Source organism: Ranitomeya imitator, chromosome 1, assembly GCF_032444005.1.
Source record: "Ranitomeya imitator isolate aRanImi1 chromosome 1, aRanImi1.pri, whole genome shotgun sequence".
Taxonomy (NCBI): domain Eukaryota; kingdom Metazoa; phylum Chordata; class Amphibia; order Anura; family Dendrobatidae; genus Ranitomeya; species Ranitomeya imitator.
The window spans coordinates 222,354,906-222,379,902 of NC_091282.1; the positions used below are offsets into that span (position 1 = coordinate 222,354,906).

General features: G+C 43.5%; 1 long non-coding RNA gene across 1 annotated transcript; it reads left to right on the forward strand.

Annotated features, from left to right (window-relative positions):
- The first annotated feature begins 11,982 nt into the window (after window positions 1-11,982).
- On the forward strand, window positions 11,983-12,550 carry LOC138657694 (uncharacterized). The gene is made up of 3 exons (XR_011317139.1): window positions 11,983-12,066; window positions 12,153-12,363; window positions 12,446-12,550. It is a non-coding gene; the product is annotated as an uncharacterized lncRNA (long non-coding RNA).
- The last annotated feature ends 12,447 nt before the right edge of the window (window positions 12,551-24,997 follow it).

Consider the following 24,997-nt stretch of genomic DNA (forward strand, 5'->3'; position numbering starts at 1 on the left):
ATGCCGCCTGTTTAGTCCTGTTACCAATTTTGAACTGCTTTTAGCCTACTTTTTTATTTTGGGCCTATATCTGTGTTTCCTCCTCATCCTGCCCATTGCCCAGCCAACGCTGGTACATTGACCCAGACCACTACATTCCCCTTGCACTCTACTCAGCCAGAATCTGACCCTGCTGAAAGTCAGGTTCCCCTTCCCGCATACTATACCACCTTACACAGGGACAAAGAGGAAGGTGCAGATGAAAATGCAGGTTCCGTCATCAGGTGGGGGTGCATACTCATTGGCACTGGCACAGGGCCTCACATAGTATGCAAAAGTTTCTCTGGCAGTGGGAGACGTCACCCGCCGTCAAACACACCACCGTACTATGAGGGGCCCTGTGCCAGTGCCAACTAGTGGGTCCCCCTGCTTGCTCAGGATAACAGCACTTGCAAAGTTGAAATACTTACCTCTCCCTGCTCCACCGCTGTGACGTATTCCGCGTTTCCTGGGCCCATGAAAATCTTGAGCCAGCCCTACCCCCCACAACTTTAGCCAAATGACCCCCTGTTTTCAATGTCTAACTATTATTATAAAGTAAATTAAGATTGACAAGCTTAAGAAATAAGAATTGATGTTTTTGGCATTAAAATGGGCACTGTAGGTGTTTTCTTGTCCTCCACTCACTGCCGACTTTGATTCCCCATTGACTTGCATTGGGTTTCGTGTTTTGGTCGGCCACCGACTTTTCGAAATAATCGGCCGATTTCACCCATCCCGACTTTTGACAAAGTCTTGTTTCGCGAAACCCGACTTGATCCTAAAAAAGTAAAAGTCGCTCAACTCTAGTGTTAAGTCTTTTCCTCACCCTATGAGGAATGAGCTGTTCACTCTGAACTTTATCCCTATACTGGAGTATCCTAACATGGAGCACCTTGGTGTGAAGCCAAGCTCTGAGTCAGAATGGTCAAGGAGTTCAAGGTCAGAAGCCAGTAGAGAATGTCAAACAGAGCGAAGAGACAAAAACGTGGCCAGGTGACATTCCGAGATCAGAACACCAGGAGGATAACGGATCAGAGGGGAAGGGGTTAAACAGTTGGATGGTCTAAACGAAGTCCAAAGTCGGGCAACAAAAGATCAAGCATACAGAACTCAAGGCACAGGAAGCACAAACCTCACTTGTTGAATGTACATCTGAGAGAAGCAGATCAGTTAAGTAGCATGGCAGTCACCCAGAATAATGAACACTTGGAGGCAGCCGACACCTCCCAGTCTCAGATGGGATAGTTAAGCTGTCAATACACACACAGACAGCTCAGCACACCCCTGTACCAGATTGGATGGCCAAGCTGTCAATCAAAGTACTGACAGCTTCAGCACACCCCTGTACCAGATTGGATGGCCAAGCTGTCAGGAACTGCATCTCAGACACACTGAGGTGTGGAACTGTGACACTTGGCCAGCCTCATTTTTTATATTTAGAGTGTGATAATCCCACCTGATTGACTGCATGAGACCATGTGATATATAGGCAAATTTGAGGAAATTTAAAGTCTTAGTCAATCCAGAATAGATTGATCTTCTCACCTCTAGTTATATCAGTTGTTTTGAGCTATTCAAATGTTACATTTTTAATGGCTTATTGCAAACAGCAGAAAGTTTGCAAATTTTACAAATAAACTTAGTTTGTAATTGTGGATGAACAGTTTTCATTGCACCTGTATATTAATTTGATTTGCAATTTTTTTGACTATTTATAATTTAGGAAACTAATGGATACATTTGTAGTATAATAAATTAATATTTTAACTCTACAATATACTAACTGTAATCATAGTTTTCCTTCTTGTATTAGCAGCTATCTTTTGTAAGTAAACTTATTAGTATTCACACATTATAGCCATAAAAGTTCCTTATTTCTATAATTAAGCCCCCAGGGCTTGTTTCATAATTGATGGACCTTCAGGTTTACAGTAAATTTCATTAAAAATATTTAGAGGTGTTACCTGCACAGCTGCGGAGCCTGGGAACAGTTCTGATTTATCTCTGCAGATTTGCCAGTTTATGTTAATGGCCACCATAAATAAATAGTGTGACTGACAGACATTTAAGTCGCAAAGAGACACATAAAATATTGATTATCAATAATGTATTTTTTTTTAATCTATGAATTTTTGCATTAGAGTACACATAATTTTAAATCATCTTGATTTCACAATAATATACACATTTACCAGCAGCTTACACAATTAAGGAGATTAATCAATACAGTTACACACTAAAATAATCAAAGGTATCCAAACAAAAAACATGTTAAAGGGACTCTGTCACCTGAATTTGGAGGGAACAATCTTTAGCCATAGGGGCGGGGTTTTAGGGTGTTTGATTCACCCTTTCCTTACCCGCTGGCTGCATGCTGGCTGCAATATTGGATTGAAGTTCATTCTCTGTCCTCCGTAGTACATGTCTGCACAAGGCAATCTTGCCTTGCGCAGGCGTGTACTATGGGGGACAGAGAATGAACTTCAATCCAATATTGCAGCCAGCATGCAGCCAGCGGGTAAGGAAAGGGTGAATCAAACACCCGAAAACCCCGCCCCTATGGCTAAAGATTGTTCCCTCCAAATTCAGGTGACAGAGTCCCTTTAAGGAATTAATCAAATAGAATAATCCCTGAAGAAAGCCGAATCTGCAACCAGTAATATCGGGCACTCCACTGAAATGGACCCTGCAAGCGACCTGGAGTAAAAAAAAACAAAAATCAAATATATAAAAAAGTAACAAAATTTCACATGAAAATACATGCAAAAACATGATAATGCAAGTTCATACAATAACGAATACAACAGGAGAGAGGTGATGGCACATGGTGTCACAAAAAATGCCAACTCACTAATTGAAGTATAGGGCAAGGGTAAAATTGTGTGTCCCCATAGGTAAGGTATACCAATTGGTTTAACCCCTTTACCTCCAAGGGTGGTTTGCACACTAATGACCAAGGACAATTTTTACAACTGGACCACTGTCCCTTTATGAGGTTATAACTCTGGAACGCTTCAACGAATCCCAGTGATTCTGACACTGTTTTCTCGTGACATATTGTTCTTCATGATAGTGGTAAAATTTCTTTGATATTACCTGCGTTTATTTGTGAAAAAAATGGAAATTTGGCGAAAATTTTGAAAATTTCGCAATTTTCCAACTTTAAATTTTTATGCAATTAAATCACAGAGATATGTCACACAAAATACTTAATAAGTAACATTTCCCACATGTCTACTTTACAACAATTTTTTTTTTGTTAGGTAGTTATAAGGTTTAAAAGTTGACCAGCAATTTCTCATTTTTACAACACTATTTTTTTTAGGGACCACATCTCATTTGAAGTCATTTTGAGGGGTCTATATGATAGAAAATACCCAAGTGTGACACCATTCTAAAAACTGCACCCCTCAAGGTGCTCAAAACCACATTCAAGAAGTTTATTAACCCTTCAGGTGTTTCACAGGAATTTTTGGAATGTTTAAATAAAAATGAACATTTAACTTTTTTTCACAAAAAAATTACTTCAGCTCCAATTTGTTTTATTTTACCAAGGGTAACAGGAGAAAATGGACCCCAAAAGTTGTTGTTCAATTTGTCCTAAGTACGCCGATACCCCATATGTGGGGGTAAACCACTGTTTGGACGCATGACAGAGCTCGGAAGCGAAGTAGCGCCATTTGACTTTTCAATGCAAAATTGACTGGAATCGAGATGGGACGTCATATTGCGTTTGGAGAGCCCCTGATGTGCCTAAACATTGAAACCCCCCACAAGTGACACCATTTTGGAAAGTAGACCTCCGAAGGAACTAATCTGGAGATGTGGTGAGCACTTTGACCCACCAAGTGCTTTACAGAAGTTTATAATGCAGATCCGTAAAAAAAAAAAATCATATTTTTTCACAAAAATTATATTTTCACCCCCAATTTTTTATTTTCCCAAGGGTAAGAGAAGAAATTGGACCCCAAAAGTTGTTGTACAATTTGTCCTGAGTACGCTGATACCCTATATGTGGGGGTAAACCACTGTTTGGGCGCATGGGAGGGCTCGGAAAGGAAGGAGCGCCGTTTGACTTTTCAATGCAAAATTGACAGGAATTGAGATGGGACGCCATGTTGCGTTTGGAGAGCCACTGTTGTGCCTAAACATTGAAACCCCCCACAAGTGACACCATTTTGGAAAGTAGACCCCCTAAGGAACTTATCTAGAGGTGTGGTGAGCACTTTGACCCACCAAGTGCTTCACAGAAGTTTTATAATGCAGAACCGTAAAAATAAAAAATCATATTTTTTCACAAAAATTATCTTTTCGCCCCCCAATTTTTTATTTTCCCAAGGGTAAGAGAAGAAATTGGACCCTAAAAGTTGTTGTCCAATTTGTCCTGTGTACGCTGATACCTCGTATGTAAAAGGGTGGCGCTGTTATGGACAGTAAGGAACACGCTGTCACTTTAAAAGGCTGCACCCCCTTGTCTGGCATGATGGAATGTTATGCTTCTCTCCTGCAGTAGTCATTGTAATGAACTAGTCTGCGCAGAGTGCAGGTGTGTAGCTGGAGCAGCATGTGTGAGCTGAGGCTGCTGCAGAGAGGACTTTGTGTGCTGAAACCTGAAATAGAGAAGAACTGTGTCCTGATATTGCTGCAAAAGAGCCATGAAGATACAGAGAAAGGGATTTACAGATTCCAGGAGCATCCCTAGGATCCAGAAGCAAGGAGAAGACCACGTTTCACAGAGCTGACAGAAAACCATGCGCACCACCGTATTGAACTGCTGGGGGCCCCCTGGGACTGGACCTGATTCTCCAACATCACTGTGAGTTTGTTCCTGTTTGGTTCACCTGTTAGTGCCTAGTGTAGGCTTCAATAGTCAGTACACAGGAGCTGTGTTTCCTGCTTAGTAAAGGCCAGGTAGGTTATACGTAGAGTAGCATCATCACTCGTTTATTGTTTACATTTGCTTGTTAGACATATTTTGAGTCTGTAATAGTTTGAGCACCGTGCTATTTTACGGAAAAGATAAAGTTTATTACTCTTGTAAATTGTCTTTTGCCATTGTATACCCCTGTTTGCATCTTCCTCATTTCCTTCATTCCTTGCCTCCCAATAAATCTACACATTGTTGTTTGCACCTCATCTTGTGTACAGTAGTTTTCCTGCACCGTGGTGGTACCCCGGCCATTGCTTCAATAGCACTCTTATTGTGAGTTCTTATTATATGTACATGGCCCCTTCATGACATGAGCAGCACTGCTGCGCATGTCGTGTCTCCCCCTTTGATGTGGGCTCCGGCGGTGAGCCCACATCAAAGTCGCAACATGTCAGCTGTTTTGTACAGCTGACATGTGCGCGCAATAGCGGCGGGTGAAATCGCAATTCACCCGCCGCTATTAACCTGTTAAATGCCGCAGTCAAACGCTGACAGCGGCATTTAACGGTCGCACGGCCGGAAATGAGCGCATCGCCGACCCCCGTCACATGATCGGGGGTCAGCGATGCATCAGGATGGTAACAATAGAGGTCCTTGAGACCTCTATGGTTACTGATGCCGATCTGCTGTGAGCGCCCCCTGTGGTTGGCGCTTATAGCACACCTGCAATTCAGCTACATAGCAGCGATCTGATGTTCGCTGCTATGGAGCTGAGCCGATCGAGTGGTGCCAGCTTCTAGCCTCCCATGGAGGCTATTGAAGCATGGCAAAAGTAAAACAAAAATGTTTTTAAAAATATGAAAAAAAATAAAAAAAATGAAAGTTTAAATCACCCCCCTTTCGCCCCATCCAAAATATAACAATAAAAAAAAAATCAAACCTACACATATTTGGTATCGCTGCGTTCAGAATCGCCCGATGTATCAGTAAAAAAAAGCATTAACCTGATCGCTAAACAGCGTAGTGAGAAAAAAATGTGAAACGCCAGAATTACGTTTTTTTTGGTCGCCGCGACATTGCATTCAAATGCAATAACGGGCGATCAAAAGAACATATCTGCACAAATGTGGTATCATGAAAAACGTCAGCTCGGCACACAAAAAACAAGCTCTCACATGGCCATATTGATGGAAAATTAAAAAAGTTATGGCTCTGGGAAGGAGGGGAGCGAAAAACGAAAACACAAAAATGAAAAAGGGCCGCGGCATGAAGGGATCATGTTTTTAAGTGTTTTTAATGTTTGCACTTATACTGTAGTTTTCAATAAAACTTTTCTTCACCTACTATATATGGTGTGTGCACCTTTATATTGCGCCCTCTTGTGCTCTTTCCTCAACTCACATATTCAGGCGCATTGGTTGCACCCCTTTATAAATAATCTATATTGCTAGTGGTGCCCGCTTCCTCCTGTTGCTGCATGCACTACAGCAACAAGTCGCAGATAACATCACCCATTCCCTAAAAAATTCTATGTCTGCCAGGGTGCATTTCAACAATGACACTTGGATTAGCATGCATGGACAGGGGAATTACAGCTAGATGACTGGACACTGAGTGATTCTGGTGGCTGTAGGGGCAGTCGGGGAAGGGGCTGCTCCACACGTCTTGCATTTCCCAAGGCTTGCAGGGCACTTGGGGATAGAAAAATAAACCACTACACACCATAAGATGGATAACTAAACTACTAGACAATAGGGGTTGGAGAACTAAACTACTAAACAGCTATGATTGCAGAACTAAACAAATACACACCAGAATATGGAGAACTAAACTACTAGACAACAGGGGTTGGAAAACTAATCTAAACAGCTAGGGTTGTAGAAAGAAACCACTACACAAAATACGATGGATAACTAAACTAATAGACAGCAGGGGTTGGAGAACTAAACTACTAAACAGCTATGATTGCAGAACTAAACAATTAGAAACCTGAACATGGATAACTAAACTACTGGACAACAGGGGTTGGAGAACTAAACTGCTAAACAGCTTGAGTTGGAGAATTAAACTACTACACACTAGGGGATGGAGACTTAAAGCACTAGACAGCAAGGTGTCACAAGACACCAAGTCTTGGAATCCCCAGGGCTTGCGGAACAAACCTCAGTATTTGAAGGGACTCTGTCACCCCAAAAATCGTATCTGAGCTAAGCCCACTGGCATCAGGGGCTTATCTCCAGCATTCTGTAATGCTGTAGATAAGCCCCTGATGTAACCAGAAAGATGAGGACTAAAGGCTAGATTATACTCACCCGGGGGTGGTCCCGCTGCGGTCCGGTCCGATGGGCGTCGTGATCCTGGTCCAGAGCCTCCTATCTTCATTCGATGACGTCCTCATCTTGTCTTCTTGCTGCGGCTTTGGTGCAGGCGTACTTTGTCTGCCCTGTTGAGGGCAGAGCAAAGTACTTCAGTGCGCAGGCACCGGGAAAGGACAAAGAGCCCCGACGCCTGCGCACTGCAGTACTTTGCTCTGGAAAGAGAAGGAGATCCAGCTCAACGAAATAGTGAAAAATCCATAATTTATTTCACTTAAAATTAATCATGATTAAGGGTGCTTAGTCACCGGAAACGCGTTGACCTTGGTTTTAATTTTTTTGTATGCTGATGTTTTGTCCTTTCACTATATTTTAAGTGAAATAAATTATGGATTTTTCACTATTTCGTTGAGCTGGATCTCCTTCTCTTTCCTGTTCGTCCACGCCCTGACACAGCGGTTCCGTGCTCCGAGCTCTTGGGAATGTCGGTATGGTGAGCTGGATTTTGTTTTTTCCAGTACTTTGCTCTGCCCTCAACAGGGCAGACCAAGTATGCCTGCGCCGGAGCCTCAGCAAGAAGACAAGAGAAGAGGACGTCATCGAATGAAGATAGGAGACGCTGGACCCGGTTTGTGACGCCCATCGGACCAGACCGCAGCGGGAACGCCCCTGGGTGAGTATAATGTAACCTTCATTTCTCATCTTTCAAGATACATCGGGGGCTTATCTATAGCATTACAGAATGCTGTAGATAAGCCTCTGATACTGGTGGGCTTAGCTAAGATACGATTTTTGGGGTGACAAGTTCCCTTTAATACTTCCTCCAGTGTCTCTGCCTCCTCCACCTCCTTGAGGGCCTCCACCAGTTCCCTCAACCTCTGCCTTAATGAAACAGATGTTACAACACTGCAGAGGGAATCGCCCCCACCTCTGTACCGTGCAGCCATGGATCACTGCAATCAGGCAGTGTTTATTTTAATATGCCTTGGAGATCGCAGTCATACAGACCAATAGTTGTGGACAGCTATCCATACCGAGGTGGAGCAATGGCTACCTACACTGAACCTGGAGCCAGGGAAGGTCATGTGCGATAACAGTGCCATCCTGGTTGCAGCCCTTTGCCGGGCCAACCTTACACATGTGCCTTGCATGGCTCGCATCCTCAACCTGATGGTACAGCAATTCCTACACCACTGTCCCAGCATGGATGTGCTGCTGCAGAAAACACTGTCGTTGTGTGTTCACTTTCACCATTCCACTTAAGTTGATATAGAGATATTTCTGACAACCGGTTAACCAATTGATAGGCGAAGTGACGATACCGTGGAATTCAACTCTGCACATGTTGCAGTGACTGTGACAGTAGAACCGAGACCTGGTGCAGTATGACATTTTACATAGCCTGGCACATCACAGTACAGACACGGTACAATTCACACCTGCATAGCAGACAAAGATGAAGGACCTCTGTACCCTTCTGGATGATTTTGAAATGGCAGCTAAGAAGGTTAGTGGTGATGATGCTGTCATTAGCATCACTATTACTGTCATCTGAATGCTGAACCAAACTTTAAAGGGAACCTGTCACCTGAATTTGATGGGACCGGTTTGGCAAGATTGCCTTGCGCAGGCGTGCACTACGGAGGACAGAGAATGAACTTCAATCCAATATTGCGGCCAGCATGCAGCCAGCGGGTAAGGAAAGGGTGAATCAAGCACCCGAAAACTCCATCCATATGACCGAAAACCTGTCCTACCAAATTCAGGTGACAGGTTCCCTTTAAATAGTCTAGGTGAGGAGGTTGTGGTGGTCCCGGTGGAAAATGAGGAAGCAGAGGAAAATGCCTTTACGGTTAGCAATATCTCTAAGTTCAGGTCTGTCATCTCACATGTGGTGACCATGGGAATAACAAATGGAGGAGTTACAAGTGGAGAAGGACCATGAAAAGGATGAGAAAGAAGAGGTGATGGATGCACACCAGTTAGGAGATGAAGAGGATAATCATTCCCTCTCTGTTTTCCATGGTTGCCAGAAGGGGATGGAGGAAGAAAGCTTGAGTGTATCCTGCCACCGACACATGGTGATGTTGGACCTCATATAAGACCGACCCATGTGCGCCATCTAAGGCCTCTTTCACACTTCAGTCTTTCGGCGTCAGTCAAAAACCGCCATTTTCGTGAAATGGCGGATCCGCCATTTTTTTTTGGCGGATCCGCTATTTTCCCATTGACTTGCATTAGAGACGGATTGTGGCGGATGGCCGTCCGTTCCATCCGCCATGCGACGGATCCGTCGATATTTGGCGGACGTTGTCTAGACATTGACGGACTTTGTAACGTTTTTTGGCGCCGCCGAAAAGGCGGACCGCGGCGGATCCGTCGTGTCCGCCTTTTTTTAGAATGGGCGCCTATGGGCGACGGATCCGTCGCGATCCGCTTTTTGGCGGATCCGTCGCCTCAATCCGCTTTTTTTGATTGAGCATGCTCCAAAAAGTGGATACTTTGCCCAGACAACCCAAAAACTATATAAAGAGGACAGGTCATTCCCAAATGTACCAGCCAGCAAGACAGACCCTTCAATGCAAGAGAGACCCAGCCAGACCCTGCCAGCAAGACCTTGCCAGCCAGCCAGAGAGGCCCTGCCAGCTAGCCAGAGAGGCCCTGCCAGCCAGAGACACACTGCCAGACCCTGCAAGCAAGACCTTGCCAGCCAGGCCCTGCCAGCCAGCCAGAGAGGCCCTGCCAGCCAGCCAGAGAGGCCGTGCCAGCCAGACCCTGCCTGAGACAGCCATGTGAGTAATGACATCCAGCGTGCATGTGTGTGTGTGTGTGTGTGTGTGTGTGTGTGTGCGCATTTGTGTATGACGTACTGAGTACAGCAAGAGCTTTTAAAACCTGAATCCAACCTGAGGCCTGCCGTCGTCCTGCAACAGCCAGTGCCCTGCTACAGTCCAGATCCACCCCGAGGCCTGCCACTGTGAATATATCAAGCTCCAGCTGGAGGACTGATGGCCGTGTGTGTGTGTATTTTTGTACTGCTGTGTGCTTTTGTATGTATGTGTTCATGTGCCTGCACCTTATTATGCCTTCGTCAATATTACGCCTGTTCATGTGTTATGCTTGCGTTATGACTCTGCTTGCAGGTATGTTTGTGTGCATCTTGTTGGTTGCATGTGCATTTGTCAATGCCATATTGGTTAATGTTGATTTTTGATGTATTTACTAAAGGTACCGTCACACGCTGCAGCGATACCGACAACGATCCGGATCGCTGCAGCGTCGCTGTTTGGTTGCTGGAGAGCTGTCACACAGACAGCTCTCCAGCGACCAACGATGCCGGTAACCAGAGTAAACATTGGGTTACTAACTGCAGAGCCGCGCTTAGTAACCCGATGTTTACCCTGGTTACGAGTGTAAAAGTAAAAAAAAAAAGGTAAATTCCGCTGTCTGTCCCCGTGCTGTGCTTCTCTGCATTGTGAGCGCCAGCCAGCCGTAAAGCAGAGCACAGCGGTGACGTCACCACTCTGCTTTCCGGCCGCTGTGCTTACACAGGGCAGAGAAGCAGAGTGCCGAGGGACAGACAGAAGGTGGCTGTGTGTGCGTGCGTGCGTGCGTGTGCCTGCCTGCCCTGTTTATATGTTTTTCATACTATGCTGGTATTTTGAATAGCTGTGGTGTAAAATTTGTTTTGTGTGTGTGTATAAATGATGTGTGATGTGTTCTGCATCTTTGTTGTTTTCCATAATGTACTTGTATTTCAAATAAAGAGCAGTGTAGCTCCTACTGTACCCTAAAAAAAAGAAAATTTAAAAAAATATAGTAATAAAAATTTCACAAAACTGTCAGTAGTCTCATTTCAAGATAAATGTAATATTGGGTAAACATGCAGTAAAGGTTATATATACAAATGTGTAATGCAAATCTTTGCTATAGAATATGTTATCTGGTTTTAGAAAATACAAACTGTAGGGTAATCATAATTAACAATTTTGGGGATTGGTATTTTAATTTCGAATGAGGAACATTTTTTATAAGGTTAAACTTTGTTTAGGTGGGTTTTACCAGCATGCGCATTGCGCATATCAAGTTCTAAGTAGTTTTGGTGTTGTTTTAAAGGGATTTTTTGGGGGTTTTTTTGTGGGGAAACAGGAGGTAGAGGGTTTGGCAGCTTGTGCAACAAGTTTGACGGTAGAATTTTTTTTTTCTTTTGTGGTGGGGGAAATCAAAAATAAGTTGGCACTGTAGGTACTGCAGTAGGTACTGACCCAAGATGTACACAAGCAGGCTCCCCATTTTTTTTTAAAAGTAGTAAGTGTAAAGTCCCTACAGCTACATCTATCCTTTTGTATAGTAGTTTAGAACTCCCTTTATGCTTACAGATTCTAGGGACCAAGAGGACCCAAGCAAGGGACCGACCAACCCAAGATAGACGCAAGATCATAATGTCTTCTTCTGAGAGCCCCCCAGCACATCATCAGCAAACTGAGGTGTTAATTTTTTTTCTTCATAAATTTTTTATTTTGGTGCAACAATGGCAATTGTATTTTAAGCCTTTATGTGTTTATTCTGTATTCACAGGAATATGAAGCAGAGGGGCTAACAGCAGGAGACGGACAGGGTGGAGAAATACAAGGAGCTGGAGCGCATAGTGTAAGTTTTGAACAGACCGATCCTCACATACAATGCACTACACCCAACACAAACATTCAGCACAGCACACAATACATATGCCTCGATCAAAGAACATTATTAATTTTATTTTTTTTTTTAAATTAGTCTTCACAATCCGGGGCTCGACGTAGAGTTCCTCAAAGCACCTCCCATAGTCGTCGGAATGATAATCGCGGCGGTCGCCGAAGAGTAAGTTCCTTTTTGGTTTGGTGTTTAGTAAAATGTAAAATTCATGTGTTGTAATCTTTCCCTTTTTATTCTTATCTTTTTGTTAGGCTTCACAGCGTGCTCCCAAACAAGATGATGAAGAGGAGGGCATCGATGTGAACACCCTCATCGAAGCAGTACAAAGTCGGGAGCCGCTGTGGAACATGTCGGACCGCCGCCATGCTGACCAGTTAATCACCCGACGGCTATGGGAGGAAGTGTGCAGTGCTGTTATTGATAACTGGGAGGAACTCGATGCTGGGGCCCAGGATCTAGCGCGTAAGTATTCACACTTCATAACCTTATGTTAGGCATGATTTAATGTGGTGTATAGTAACCAATTTTTGCTTTCTCTTTCCAGGTAACAGGATTATCGTGCGGTGGCGGTCACTCAGGGATCGCTTCAAGAGGGAGTTTAATAAGGAGATGCAGGCCCCGAGTGGATCTAGAGGACGCAGGAGCAGATACAAACATGCCAGAGCCCTGTCGTTCCTCCGGTCGACGCTGCTGAGCAGAAGGTAAATATTCAACACCACATATTTTCAGTCAAACTGTAAAAATGTGTAACCTTCAATTTTTTTTGCAGCAAGGGCAATTGTAATATCCAGATACTAATTTTTTTTTTCTTCTTTAACAGCACTTTCTGCAGCACTCGGGAGCCTGCATCAGAGTTGCACCCCTCTGGAGCGATCCCTCAAGAGTCCGCCACCGGGGACCACGTCGACCCCTCTGTTTCTGCACCTTCCCTTTCGTTTGATCCCTCAGCCTCATCCACCAGCGCTGGAGCAGCAGGGCGGACTTCGTCACTTGAAGCTGCAGGTGATGAGTTAGAGTTCCCTTTACCCCACCCCTCTGCCACTGCCGCAACATCTAGACCAACTTTGTGGTCAGGACGGCAGCGCCAGAGAGGTCAGGAAAGGAGCTATGCGCCTGACTTACTGCAGCTGAATGCATCCTTTCACAGTGCCATCAAGCTTTTGAGTGAGCAAACGTCTGCTGGGTACAATATGCTTAACAAAAGCATACTTGAATTCAGCAGTCGTCTTGATAGGATGCAATCAGATGCAAATCAGTCACCAAGGCACTGTTTTTTTCAGTCGGTCCTCAGGCACATGGAAAATCTAACTCCTGACCTGCAGATGCATGTGACGCAAGGCTGCCACACTGCTCTAGCGCAGGCGATGTCCCATGCCCCTCCACCTACCCTTCATGTGTCAACACCTTTCCCCTCTCAATCCACCGTCTATCCTCCCGTCCGTCCTCCTCCTGTCCGTCCTCCTCCCGTCCATTCTACTCCTTCGTCATTTGTTCCTTCCCCCCTTAGTCTTTCCCAGTTTTTACCGTCCCCCTTCCATTCTTCCCCTTTAACTTCTCCGTTCCCAATCCCACCAACACCTTCATACCTCCCACACACCACATCTGCACCTCAACTCTCTACACAACCTCATGTTTTCACCACCCATTCTACTTCTGTTCCTCCCCGTGATGTCCTGTCCCCCACTCTCGACGTGGTCCGCCCTGTCAGCCCCTCCGCTACTATCTCCACCCCAAAATATGAGAATCTGTAAATAAATAAACAGTTTTTTGGTTTAAAAACAATTTTATTGTCTTTCTCTTTTTTTTTTTGTAAAGTTTTTAAATCACCAAGGTTATGGCAATAGTAACAATAACAGTGTTTAAAGGGTACCGTTGCAAAACATACAATGCTGCATTAAAGTACAAAGATTTTGTAAGCAAACAAAAAATGGTATTTTTACAAGTGTAAAAAGAAAAATTTTTTTACACCATTTCATACTGCCAGTCAACTGATCCTGCAGGAGACATGAAGTAGTCTGCAAAACTGTCCCGCATTCTGGAGACTGCTACTGGACTGCGAAAAGTGGGGTTTTGGTAATCCCGTAAGGTGCTTTCAGAAACATTATCCTCCAGGGAAACTTGTTCTTTTGATAAAACAAAATTGTGCAGGACAACGCACGCTTTGACCACATCATCGACCGTTTCAGTCTGCAGTTTAATTGCAGTTAGCAGGACTCTCCATTTGGCAGTTAAGATGCCAAAAGCACATTCCACTACTCTTCGTGCTCTGGTTAAGCGGTAATTGTAAATTTTTTTCCTCTGGGTCAGTCCACTACTTCCAAAGGGTTTCAGCAAGTGTGGGGAAAGCTGGAAGGCATCATCTCCAACACAAACAAATGGTAATGGTAGACTAGTGGTTCCAGGGAGAGGTCTAGGGGGCGGAAAATCAAATGTCTCTCCATATAAACGGCGCCCAATTGGTGAATTTTTAAAGATTTGTGAATCATTTGCGCGTCCATACGCACCGATATCAACAGCGATGAACTTGCATTGTGCATCGGCTATGGCCATCAACACAATAGAGAAGTACTTCTTATAGTTATCAAACTGTGATCCAGAGCCTGAAGGTTTGACGATCCGTATGTGCTTTCCATCAACTGCTCCAACACAATTTGGAAACTGGCAAATTTGATGAAAATTTTGGGCGATCGCCAGCCACCTCTCCTGTGATGGCTCTGGGATGTATTCCACTTGTAGGCACTCCCACAATGCCCGGCAGGTATCTCTGATGATCCCCGAGATGGTGGATATCCCAAGTCGATACTGAAAATGGAGGGATGAGAACGACTCTCCAGTTGCAAGGAATCTGTTAACAAAACGAAAAGACAATAATTAATAAAAAAATTCAAAAAACAACATTACAGTTATAAGTCTGATGAATGAGAATCATTTAAAAAAAAAAAATTACTTACCGAATAGTCACCATGAGACGCTCTGCTGGTGATATTGAGAATCGCATCTGGGTGTCTCGTCTACGTATACAGTCTTCCACATAGCCCAATAAAAACTCGAAATTTTCAGCTCTCATCCTCACATAATTGAAGAACTTTTGAGGGTTTTCCCTTAGTTCCATGTAAAGCGTGGAATAAACACCACGGGTCATACGTTGTGCTGTGATGGGATGGATCCACAGCCTTCTCTTCCGCCGCTGCCGTAGGATGCGCAGTCTTTGTTCCTCCCTCTCTCGAACGCTGACTGCCAACTGATTTGCCTCAAAAGTAAAATCCGCATAGATCTTTGCAATGTTCGCCAGGACTCCTTCCATTTCTGCCACTTTCTCTACAACCTTTCAAAGATGTGGTGTAAATACACGCTATATATAGTTTTGCAGTAGTATCCAGTAGCCAATCACATTGAAATCCTCCCCGTTTAAAAAACGGATCCGTCAAAAAACGGTTACAACGGATGTAAAAACGGTCGCAACGGTTCTAACGGATCCGTTTTTTAAACGGATCGGGGCAGCTGATCCGTCAAAAAAACGGATCCGTTAGAACCGTTTTTCCACCAAATTTGACGGATCCGTCGATCCGCCACGATGTCGGACCTAACTGACGCCACACAACTGAAGTGTGAAAGAACTCTTACAGTACTATCTTCAACATGATTGTTACCCGTATAGTTATGATTCAAAATGGTGCTGACTTCTGGGTGCCAGTGTGTTCTATCCCTTATACAAAAGTACATTTTGCCCATTGCCTCCCCCCTTAAAAAGGGACGTGCCCATTCTGCAATATCAAAATATGCTTGAAGACAATCTTGACAGTGGTTTTCCCCAAGACAGCAGTGACACACACAGTTTGCATCACAATGATAGGCTTCCAACCACAGAAACATTGAGTCGGCAATACAAAAACATTAGCAGCCTTGCAGAGCTAGAGTCCTGTATTCCAACCCCACCAAGGACAGCATCTGCAAAGAGTTTGTATTTTCTAACCATGTATGCAAGGGTTTCCTCCCAATACTTATTTTTCTTCCCACACTTCAAAGACATACAGATAGTTAATTTCGATTGTGACTCCCACTGGTGACAGTGGCAGTAAGGTCTGTAAATATATGTAAAGTGAATACTGAATTATTGGCTCTAGGTAAGTGATAAAAAAAACATTTGAAATTGAATCTCAATCACACTCAGATGGCACAAATATCAATTTCATAAAATACTATTGTCAGAAAAATGTAAGAATAGTATCACGGGTAGTTGACTCAATGACAGTGCAGGACTGCTGGTCTCGGAAACTCAACAAGGAGTCTACACATTTCCAGAAAAGTATTGGCAGTCACCAACAAAGTGACTTCAATTTCACCACAGTAGAAATAGTATAATAGGGACGACAAATCTTCCACTACAACCAACCCAGCAGATGGACAACCAACCAGGATGTTCACATTTACAAAAATTAGTGGCATACATCAACAAATTGGCATCAATTTCACCACAGCAGAAATATTATAATGGGGACTGACACATCGTCCACTAAACCCAATTAAGCAGATGGACACCCAAACAAGAATGTTCACATTTCCAAAAATTAGTGGCAGACACCAACAATGTGGCATCAATTTAACCACAGTAGAAATAGTATAATAGGGACTGACACGTCTTCCACTACACCCAACTCAGCAGATGGACAGTTGGACACCAAAGCAGGAGTGCTCACATTTCAAGCAATTAGTGGCAGAGACCAACAAAGTTGATCAATTTCTCCAGAGTAAAAATAGTATATAGGGGATTGACAAATCTTCCACTACAGCCAACCCAGCAGATGTGCACCCAACCAGGATTGTTCACATTTCAAAAATTTGTGGCAGACACCAACAAAGTGACATCAATTTCACCACAGCATAAATAGTTTAATAGGGACTGACACATTTCCCACTATACCCAATTTAGCAGATGGACAACTGGAGCGCCCGCTAGGGCCCTGGGGTGCTCCCTATTGGGTTGGGACATATCTTAAGTGGGATGTGTCATGGCATCTCACTTGGCCCTGGGCATCCAATGAAAGGGAGAAAGTGTAGTGGGAAATAAAGTCTAATGTTCGTGACGCCAACTGTGGTATTTGGCAAGGGATGGCCAACGCTGCTTAAAGGGGACCACTGGGGCTGATGGTATTGCAGCAGAGTTGGTATAGCTCCCCACAGGTGGAGCATAGTCCCCAGGGCTCCCAGTGCAGTTTGTAAGAGGGATGATAGATGGTGAGGTGCAGGAAATAATTGGAGGACACAGGATTTGCAGTTCTTTAAATTTTACTGGTGAAATTGCAGTCCAAGGCACAGGTTACAGGTGATCTTGAAATCCTGGCAGTCTGGAAGTGGTTTGGAATCCCCCTAGCCAGGTGGGGTTGGAAGCCTTCCTTTCGGCACTGAATTCTAGGTACTTGATGCTTTAGCTTTCCTCCAGTCCCTCTCTCAATCTGTCCCCCAGATGAAACACTACCCGCATGGCAGGCAACTCGAGCTTTTTTACAGATGTCCATCTTTTGTGGTGACTCCGGGCTCTTATCTGTTGCTGTGCCTTTGGGCGTAGTTGTGGCCAGGAGCCCAGCAATCTCCTGCCCTCCGGTTTTGCTGTGAGGCATACAGTTCCCACACAACCTCAGCTCACAGTGTCCGGTTTCTTGTTCTCAAACCTGGAGTGAGCCCAATCGCAGCTCCAATCCAGTTTATCTCTCCTCATGTGCTAGATCTGTATTCACTGTCTCACACAGACTGACCTCTAACTCCTCCTCCAGTCCAGAACTTATTGGCAAGCTACCCTGAAACCAGGGTTAGAGCTCCCCCTTCTGGCCTGGAGTCAGAAAAGTGTTGTATGTAAGTGTAACCTGCCAAGGGGATTCCTTCTCACTTCCAGGCATGGCATCACTCTCCCCGAGAGGTAGGCAATACCACTGTGACAAACCGGATTCCTGGGGTATCACACAACCAAATGGGAATGCTCATATTTCCAAAAATTAGTGGCAGACACAAACAAAGTGGCATCAATTTAACCACAGTAGAAATAGTATAATAGGGCCCGACAGGTCTTCCGCTACACCCACCTCAGCAGATGGACAGTTGGACACCCAACCAGGAGTGCTCACATTTCAAGCAATTATTGGCAGAGATCAATAAAGTGGCATAAATTTCTCCAGAGTAAAAATTGTATAATTGGGATTGACATCTATTCCACTAGAGCCAACCCAGCAGATGTACACCCAACCACAATTGCACACATTTTCAAAAATTAGTTGGAGACACCAACAAAGTGGTATCAATATCAAGAGAGAAGAAATAGCATAATAGGGACCGACGCATCTTCCACTACAGCTTACCCAGCAAATGGACACACAACCAACAGTGTAAAATTTTCCAAAAATTAGTGGCAGACACCAATAAAGCGGCATCAATTTCACCACGTACCCCATTTAGACCTCAAACACTGAGCCTAATCCCCCTCCATCACTACCTCACTTTTTTCAAGCCATGTTGCTAAAATGGTGTGCTATGATCACAGTATTAGCAACTAAAAATGAGATTTCTTACTCTGCACCATTTCAGTGGCACTAAAAGAGAAGGTGAAATATGACTTGCTGAATCAAGATAGTCACAGGAAAATAAATTCTGTGTGGATGAGGCCTGTATGACAAAGAAGATGTGCTCCAAACAATTTAAAACTATATGACATTAATAACAGAAGAATATTTGTGGGCCTGTTGATAAGGCCTGTATAAGATTGAGTAGATGCTCCAAGCAATTTAAAAGTGACATGTCCCCTACTGTATAATGTTAGTAACAGAATAATTATTTTGGCGGGAATGGGAACATACAACAGAATCAATAACAGGGCGGCTATGGGAAGTACGAGATCCAAGATCCAGCCTACAACTATTACTCATCTACTCAACACCAATTACCAGAGAGCGTTTGATGCTCGTCAAAAGATAGATGCAATAGATGCGTGTCTCAAGCTAGGTATAAAAGATACCAGTGAAAAATTGGATGCTAAAGAAGCGGATAATCCAGAAGATAGGCTCAAAACAATTTCAAACTCAGATCTCACCTGCGCTTTCACTTTTTTAAAGAAAATGAAATAAATTAATTTTAATGTGCAACACCTCTGCACACAAAACAATTTCAACGCCACTAAATTAAAAGGTTGGATATAGCGGGCTGTATCACGTTTCAGAACAGAAAATATTAGAATTTTTTTGTAATACGGGTTAGGTTTGCAGACAGGTTCATATCACCGCCACAACATGACTATGTGGAATATGGCAGGCTGTATCTCATTCAACAAAAGAAAATATTCTAATTTTTTTAATGCACGTAGCGTCTGCAACCAGGTTCATATCACCGCCACAACATGACAATGTGGGATACGGCGGGCCGTATCTTATTCAACAAAAGAGAATATTAGAATTTTTTTAAATGCGCATAAGGTCTGCAGACAGGTTCATATCACCGCCAACACATGACAACGTGGGATACGGTAGTCTGTTTCACATTTAGCAATAGAAAAACAATCTACTTTTTTAATGTGCCTTAGGTCTGCAGAGCAGTTTCTTATCACCACAGCAATAATTGACAGGGTGGGATACAGCAGGTTTTTTCCCATTTAGATATTGAAAAAATATTATTTAGAATGCTATACTTGTGCAACGTGTGGATGGAGCACAATAGAAGCAGTGCACAACACACTTGTAGGGCATGACACTATACAATCTGATTGATATGCAACGACCTATCTAACTAGCTAATATGTGGGATACAGCAGGCTTTTTCACATTTAGCTATTATTTAGAATGCTATACTTGTGCATGGAGCACAATAGAAGCAGTGCACAACACATTTGTAGGACATGTGCCCTGCTGGCTTTGTCTGTGAACCTCAGCAATGGCCCCCAAAACAAAATTTTCGAAGGTAAATTTTACAGCCACACTGGATACTATCTAGCTGCACTATCTAGCTGCACTATCTGACTGATATGGAACCTCCTATCTAACAAGCAAAAATGTGGAATACAGCAGGCTTTTTCACATTTAGCTACTGAAAAAATATTATTTAGAATGCTATACTTATGCATGGAGCTCAACAGAAGCAGTGCCCAACACACTTGTAGGACATGTGCCCTGCTAGCTTTATCTGTGGACCTCAGTAATTGCCCCCAAAAAATAATTCCGGAAGGTAAATTTTACATCCACACTGGACATTATCTAGCTACACTAACTGATTGACCCTCCGGAAGAAGGTACTGAGCTAAAACGCGTGTTGGGGCGGGTGGCACCAATGTAACATAGTAACATAGTAACATAGTTAGTAAGGCCGAAAAAAGACATTTGTCCATCCAGTTCAGCCTATATTCCATCATAATAAATACCCAGATCTACGTCCTTCTACAGAACCTAATAATTGTATGATACAATATTGTTCTGCTCCAGGAAGACATCCAGGCCTCTCTTGAACCCCTCGACTGAGTTCGCCATCACCACCTCCTCAGGCAAGCAATTCCAGATTCTCACTGCCCTAACAGTAAAGAATCCTCTTCTATGTTGGTGGAAAAACCTTCTCTCCTCCAGACGCAAAGAATGCCCCCTTGTGCCCGTCACCTTCCTTGGTATAAACAGATCCTCAGCGAGATATTTGTATTGTCCCCTTATATACTTATACATGGTTATTAGATCGCCCCTCAGTCATCTTTTTTCTAGACTAAATAATCCTAATTTCGCTAATCTATCTGGGTATTGTAGTTCTCCCATCCCCTTTATTAATTTTGTTGCCCTCTTTTGTACTCTCTCTAGTTCCATTATATCCTTCCTGAGCACCGGTGCCCAAAACTGGACACAGTACTCCATGTGCGGTCTAACTAGGGATTTGTACAGAGGCAGTATAATGCTCTCATCATGTGTATCCAGACCTCTTTTAATGCACCCCATGATCCTGTTTGCCTTGGCAGCTGCTGCCTGGCACTGGCTGCTCCAGGTAAGTTTATCATTAACTAGGATCCCCAAGTCCTTCTCCCTGTCAGATTTACCCAGTGGTTTCCCGTTCAGTGTGTAATGGTGATATGTCTTTCAGGTAAAATCCCTTGGCATATCTTACATTGCTCTCCTTACCACTGTGACCAGATAATTTTTTAACTACCTTTTTGTGGCTCCAGCATACTTGCACTTTATACTTTACATTCAATGACTCTTAATAGGCACATTTATGATGGCACTTTACACTTTTTGAGCTGACCTGCATATTCATTATTTATTTTCTGCCTTTGGGTATTTTTGTCTGTATATGACTGTTGTGTCCACCATACTTTTGACTTCCCACTGTCATTTTCCTGATATATTTTCTTCATGTTGTTACATTTGTAATTTTATTGATAAGTAATAAATCTTTGAACTTTTATTTTTTTTGGTGCTTTTTTCTCAATATGATTTGCACTATTGTGGCACTGAACCTTTTCTGTACATCCTTGCACCCCTATATACTGTCCCATGTTTAGTGGTACAATATGTGGATGTTGGCTTGATATATAGGATTTACTATCTGACTGATACACAACCGCCTAACTAACTAGCTAAAATCTTGCTGTTAAGAGTGGCAGCGTCAGGAGCTAAAACAAGAAGTCCGCTATGTAAATGTAGAGGGCCATGTGATTTCAGCAGCCAATGACACAAGCTGTTGTGTCAGGAGATTGTGGGTGTTTCCTGCTCCCTGATTGGCTAGCTGCATTGTGCACACATAAAGTTAGGGAAAAAAATGACTGCTGTGCTGTGCTTACAAGAACGCCGTGCCTCTGAGCTCTGCAAACCCCTTCCCCTCATCTCATCAAACATGTGCCAAACGCCCATGATACATGATTATCGTTGCTAAAGTGCTGAAAATATTTTTGTGGCAACGCAAATATTTTCCCGCACTTTTACTGAATGTTGCTGGTTTTTACTGATTTTATAAAATTTTGCTCTGGTTTCCAATTACGAATCCGAATGTGCCATATTCATGTCGAATTTATCTTTGGCAATCATTTTCCCAACAAATTTACTCATCACTACTTGTGACCTAGTCACTAGGCTTCAAGAAACATCATGATATGTGTTATGCTTTATTGTCATAATATCACATGGTGTTAAAATGCCACAAGCACCTAGGTTTTTGTGCCAAGAGTTCAGGGTGCAGAAGTGAAGACAAGCTGCCTCTGTGAACTGGATTGGTCCAACTGGATTTGTCCCTGGACCAGTTAAACCCAAATCACATTGTTATCTCCAGTTCTCTCTGGTCATTTTAAGAGGCACACATGAGGGTCCCCGACATCAGACATTTATGACATTTATTAGTATGTGTGCGGCATAGATGGAAGCCAGAGCACAGGAAAAATTGTGCCTGTCAATCGTGAGAGCGTGAGATTTAATTATAATATAACGAATATATTTCTAGAAATAATAAGCTGAATTAAAAGAAAAATAACTTTGACACTACAGACGCATTTCAGTTCATTTGACATGCTATGCCTGCAATCCTATAATTGCAGTTACAATGTTAGAATAAGTGCACTTCTAAATCAGCAAGTACATTTTTTTTTAGCAAAATTTCTTAATGTTTGACAAGTACAGGACACGAGATAATTGCATATTGTTATTCTGGCTCTGTAAAAATTGGAATCTAAAAATACTACAGTAGATGCATTTGTGACGCCCAGGAGACCGGGATACCCAGCACCGGACCAATGGAGTCTGTCTCTTGAGGGGGATGTCACGGGTGGCTTGACCCGGTGCTGTGGCCTCAGGCAATGCACAGTGTAAGGGGTATCATGAGGGGACAGGCACTTACTTGATCAGCAGCAGGTTCTCCCAGCGGTGACGATCCCGATCCTGGATAGATGGCTATTGTCCAAATGAAAGACTGAGGCACTGAAACGTTTAACCAGTTTACTTTAACATAAAAGGATTTACAACCAGTCCTGTCACCGGAGTCTGTATGGGAACTCTGAGTTACTTTGACCCTGCCGGGGTTTTCGCCTCTTATTGTGCGCAATTTCTGTGTGGCCCTGCTGCTGTATGTGAACTGGCTGCCGGCCCAATCTGTCCCCTCCGGGTCCTGGTTCGACGGGCAACCCGAGTCCTTTTATCGGTTTACCCCCTCTGGGAGTACCGCTGAACTCTGTGTCTGTTGCTGCGTCCGGCCCTAGTGAAGCTGATATCACCTCACGTTTTTCCGGTTGCTGTATTATATATAATGAATACAGCCACGGATCCGGTATCCGTCTTTGCGCCTGTTCTGGGTAGTGATTAATGCTACCCGGTTCTCACAATGTCCGTTTTCTCTATCCCTCTTCTCCTCAGGCCGGTGATTTAGGCCTGGTAACAGTCACAGGGCTGTTAGAGATTTAACTGTATGACCTCTCACTATCAGCTCCTTGGCCCAACTGCCATTTCTTCTCTCAGACCAGAATGGATCAAGGGGAGTCTCTGGAGCTCCCCCTTCTGGCCGGAGGTGGTAGTGCAGTCTTGCTATTTTAGTATTTGTACTTACTGTCAGTAACTATTTTTGTGGCAAATACCCCTAGGGGTGCCACATTCCCCCTTAGTTAAGAACAGTACTCCGGGACTGTGGGACAATAACATTTTGAAATAACAATTAATATGTACAGAGTCTTAAAAATGAAAAGTTACAAAAACCACTCAAGGAAACAAAAATAGAGTTCTGTAAAAAGTCACTTCAAATAGCGTCCATTAATACAGTTCTATCCTTGAAGGTATTAGGAAAGGCACTGTACTTAGTGTCCAGGAATTTAGTTCCATTTTTCCAACGGAGTTACCAATATAAAGTCTAAAGAAAGTTCAAAAAGAGCAAAAAGCAAAGTTCAAAAAGCAGTCTTTCCGGAGCTTTGATTTAGTGCCTCCGGGCTGATAAAAAGTTCAAGAATATGCAATAAGTTCATACAGACAAGTCTCTGTAGGCACTGGGCTTAAACGTTGCAGACTGATAACAATGACTATACTACATTTTCTGTTTAACTATATATGGCATAACATATATACAATTCACATTATGAGCTTTATAGTTGGTAATCTGCATACCTGGCCGGTAATTGGCCCTGGGTACTACGCTGTGATCTACGTAATAGCGGTATCTCTTCATGTGGTGTACTACTGTCTACTGCGGATGTAGTATCTGCCCGCTCTGCTAAAGATAATTCCATGACTATGGAGTTGGCAAGTCCACCGTGAATGAGATTACTCTGATCAGGAATCTGTTCTTCCTGGCCTGGAACCTCCTGTAGTACGGGGTCAGCCTCTTCCTGTCTTGGAACTTCTGGTATTGGGTTCGGTGTTGGGTAAAAGGCCACCATGGGAACCACTACTGCACCATGGTATGTTAGTAGGGTTTTGGGAAAGTCTCCTATACAGGTGTGATACATTTCCTCTTCTTTTTCCTTTACTGGTTGAACCTGTATGGGTTGAATAACTTCTGGTTCTGGCTGGACAACTTCTGGCTCTTTCAATGCTTCCGGACACAATTTAAGATTGTCTCTTGACACTAGTACAGATGTTAAGCCTCCGTTTTTGCTAATGAGACACATTTTAGGATTATCCATTCTTGTTGGTAAAACTGTGTAGGGTACGGCTTCCCACTGATTGTCTAGTTTATTGGTTCGACGATTTCTCTTGAGCACTTGGTCACCCGGTCTTAATGGGGTCGCTAGAGCATTCTGGTTGAAAGTTCGCTCTTGTCTTTCTCTAGTTTGCTGAAGGCTTCTTTCCACACTCTCTTGCACTTGGCGATACTGCTTTTGCCGTATGATATCCCAATTGGAGTCTTGAACTTCTGCGTCTGGTTTCAGAATTCCCATTTCTAGATCGATTGGTAATTGGCCGGGTCTTGCACGCATAAGGTAAGCTGGGGTGCAGTTGGTGGAGCTCACCGGGACATGATTATACAGATCCACCAAGTCAGGCAATTTCTCTGGCCATTGATTCCTATCTGTCTCAGGTAAAGTCTTTAGTAGGTCTATTACAATATGGTTCATCTTCTCGCATAAGCCGTTTGTTTGTGGATGATAGGCCGTCGTCCGGATCTTTTTGCA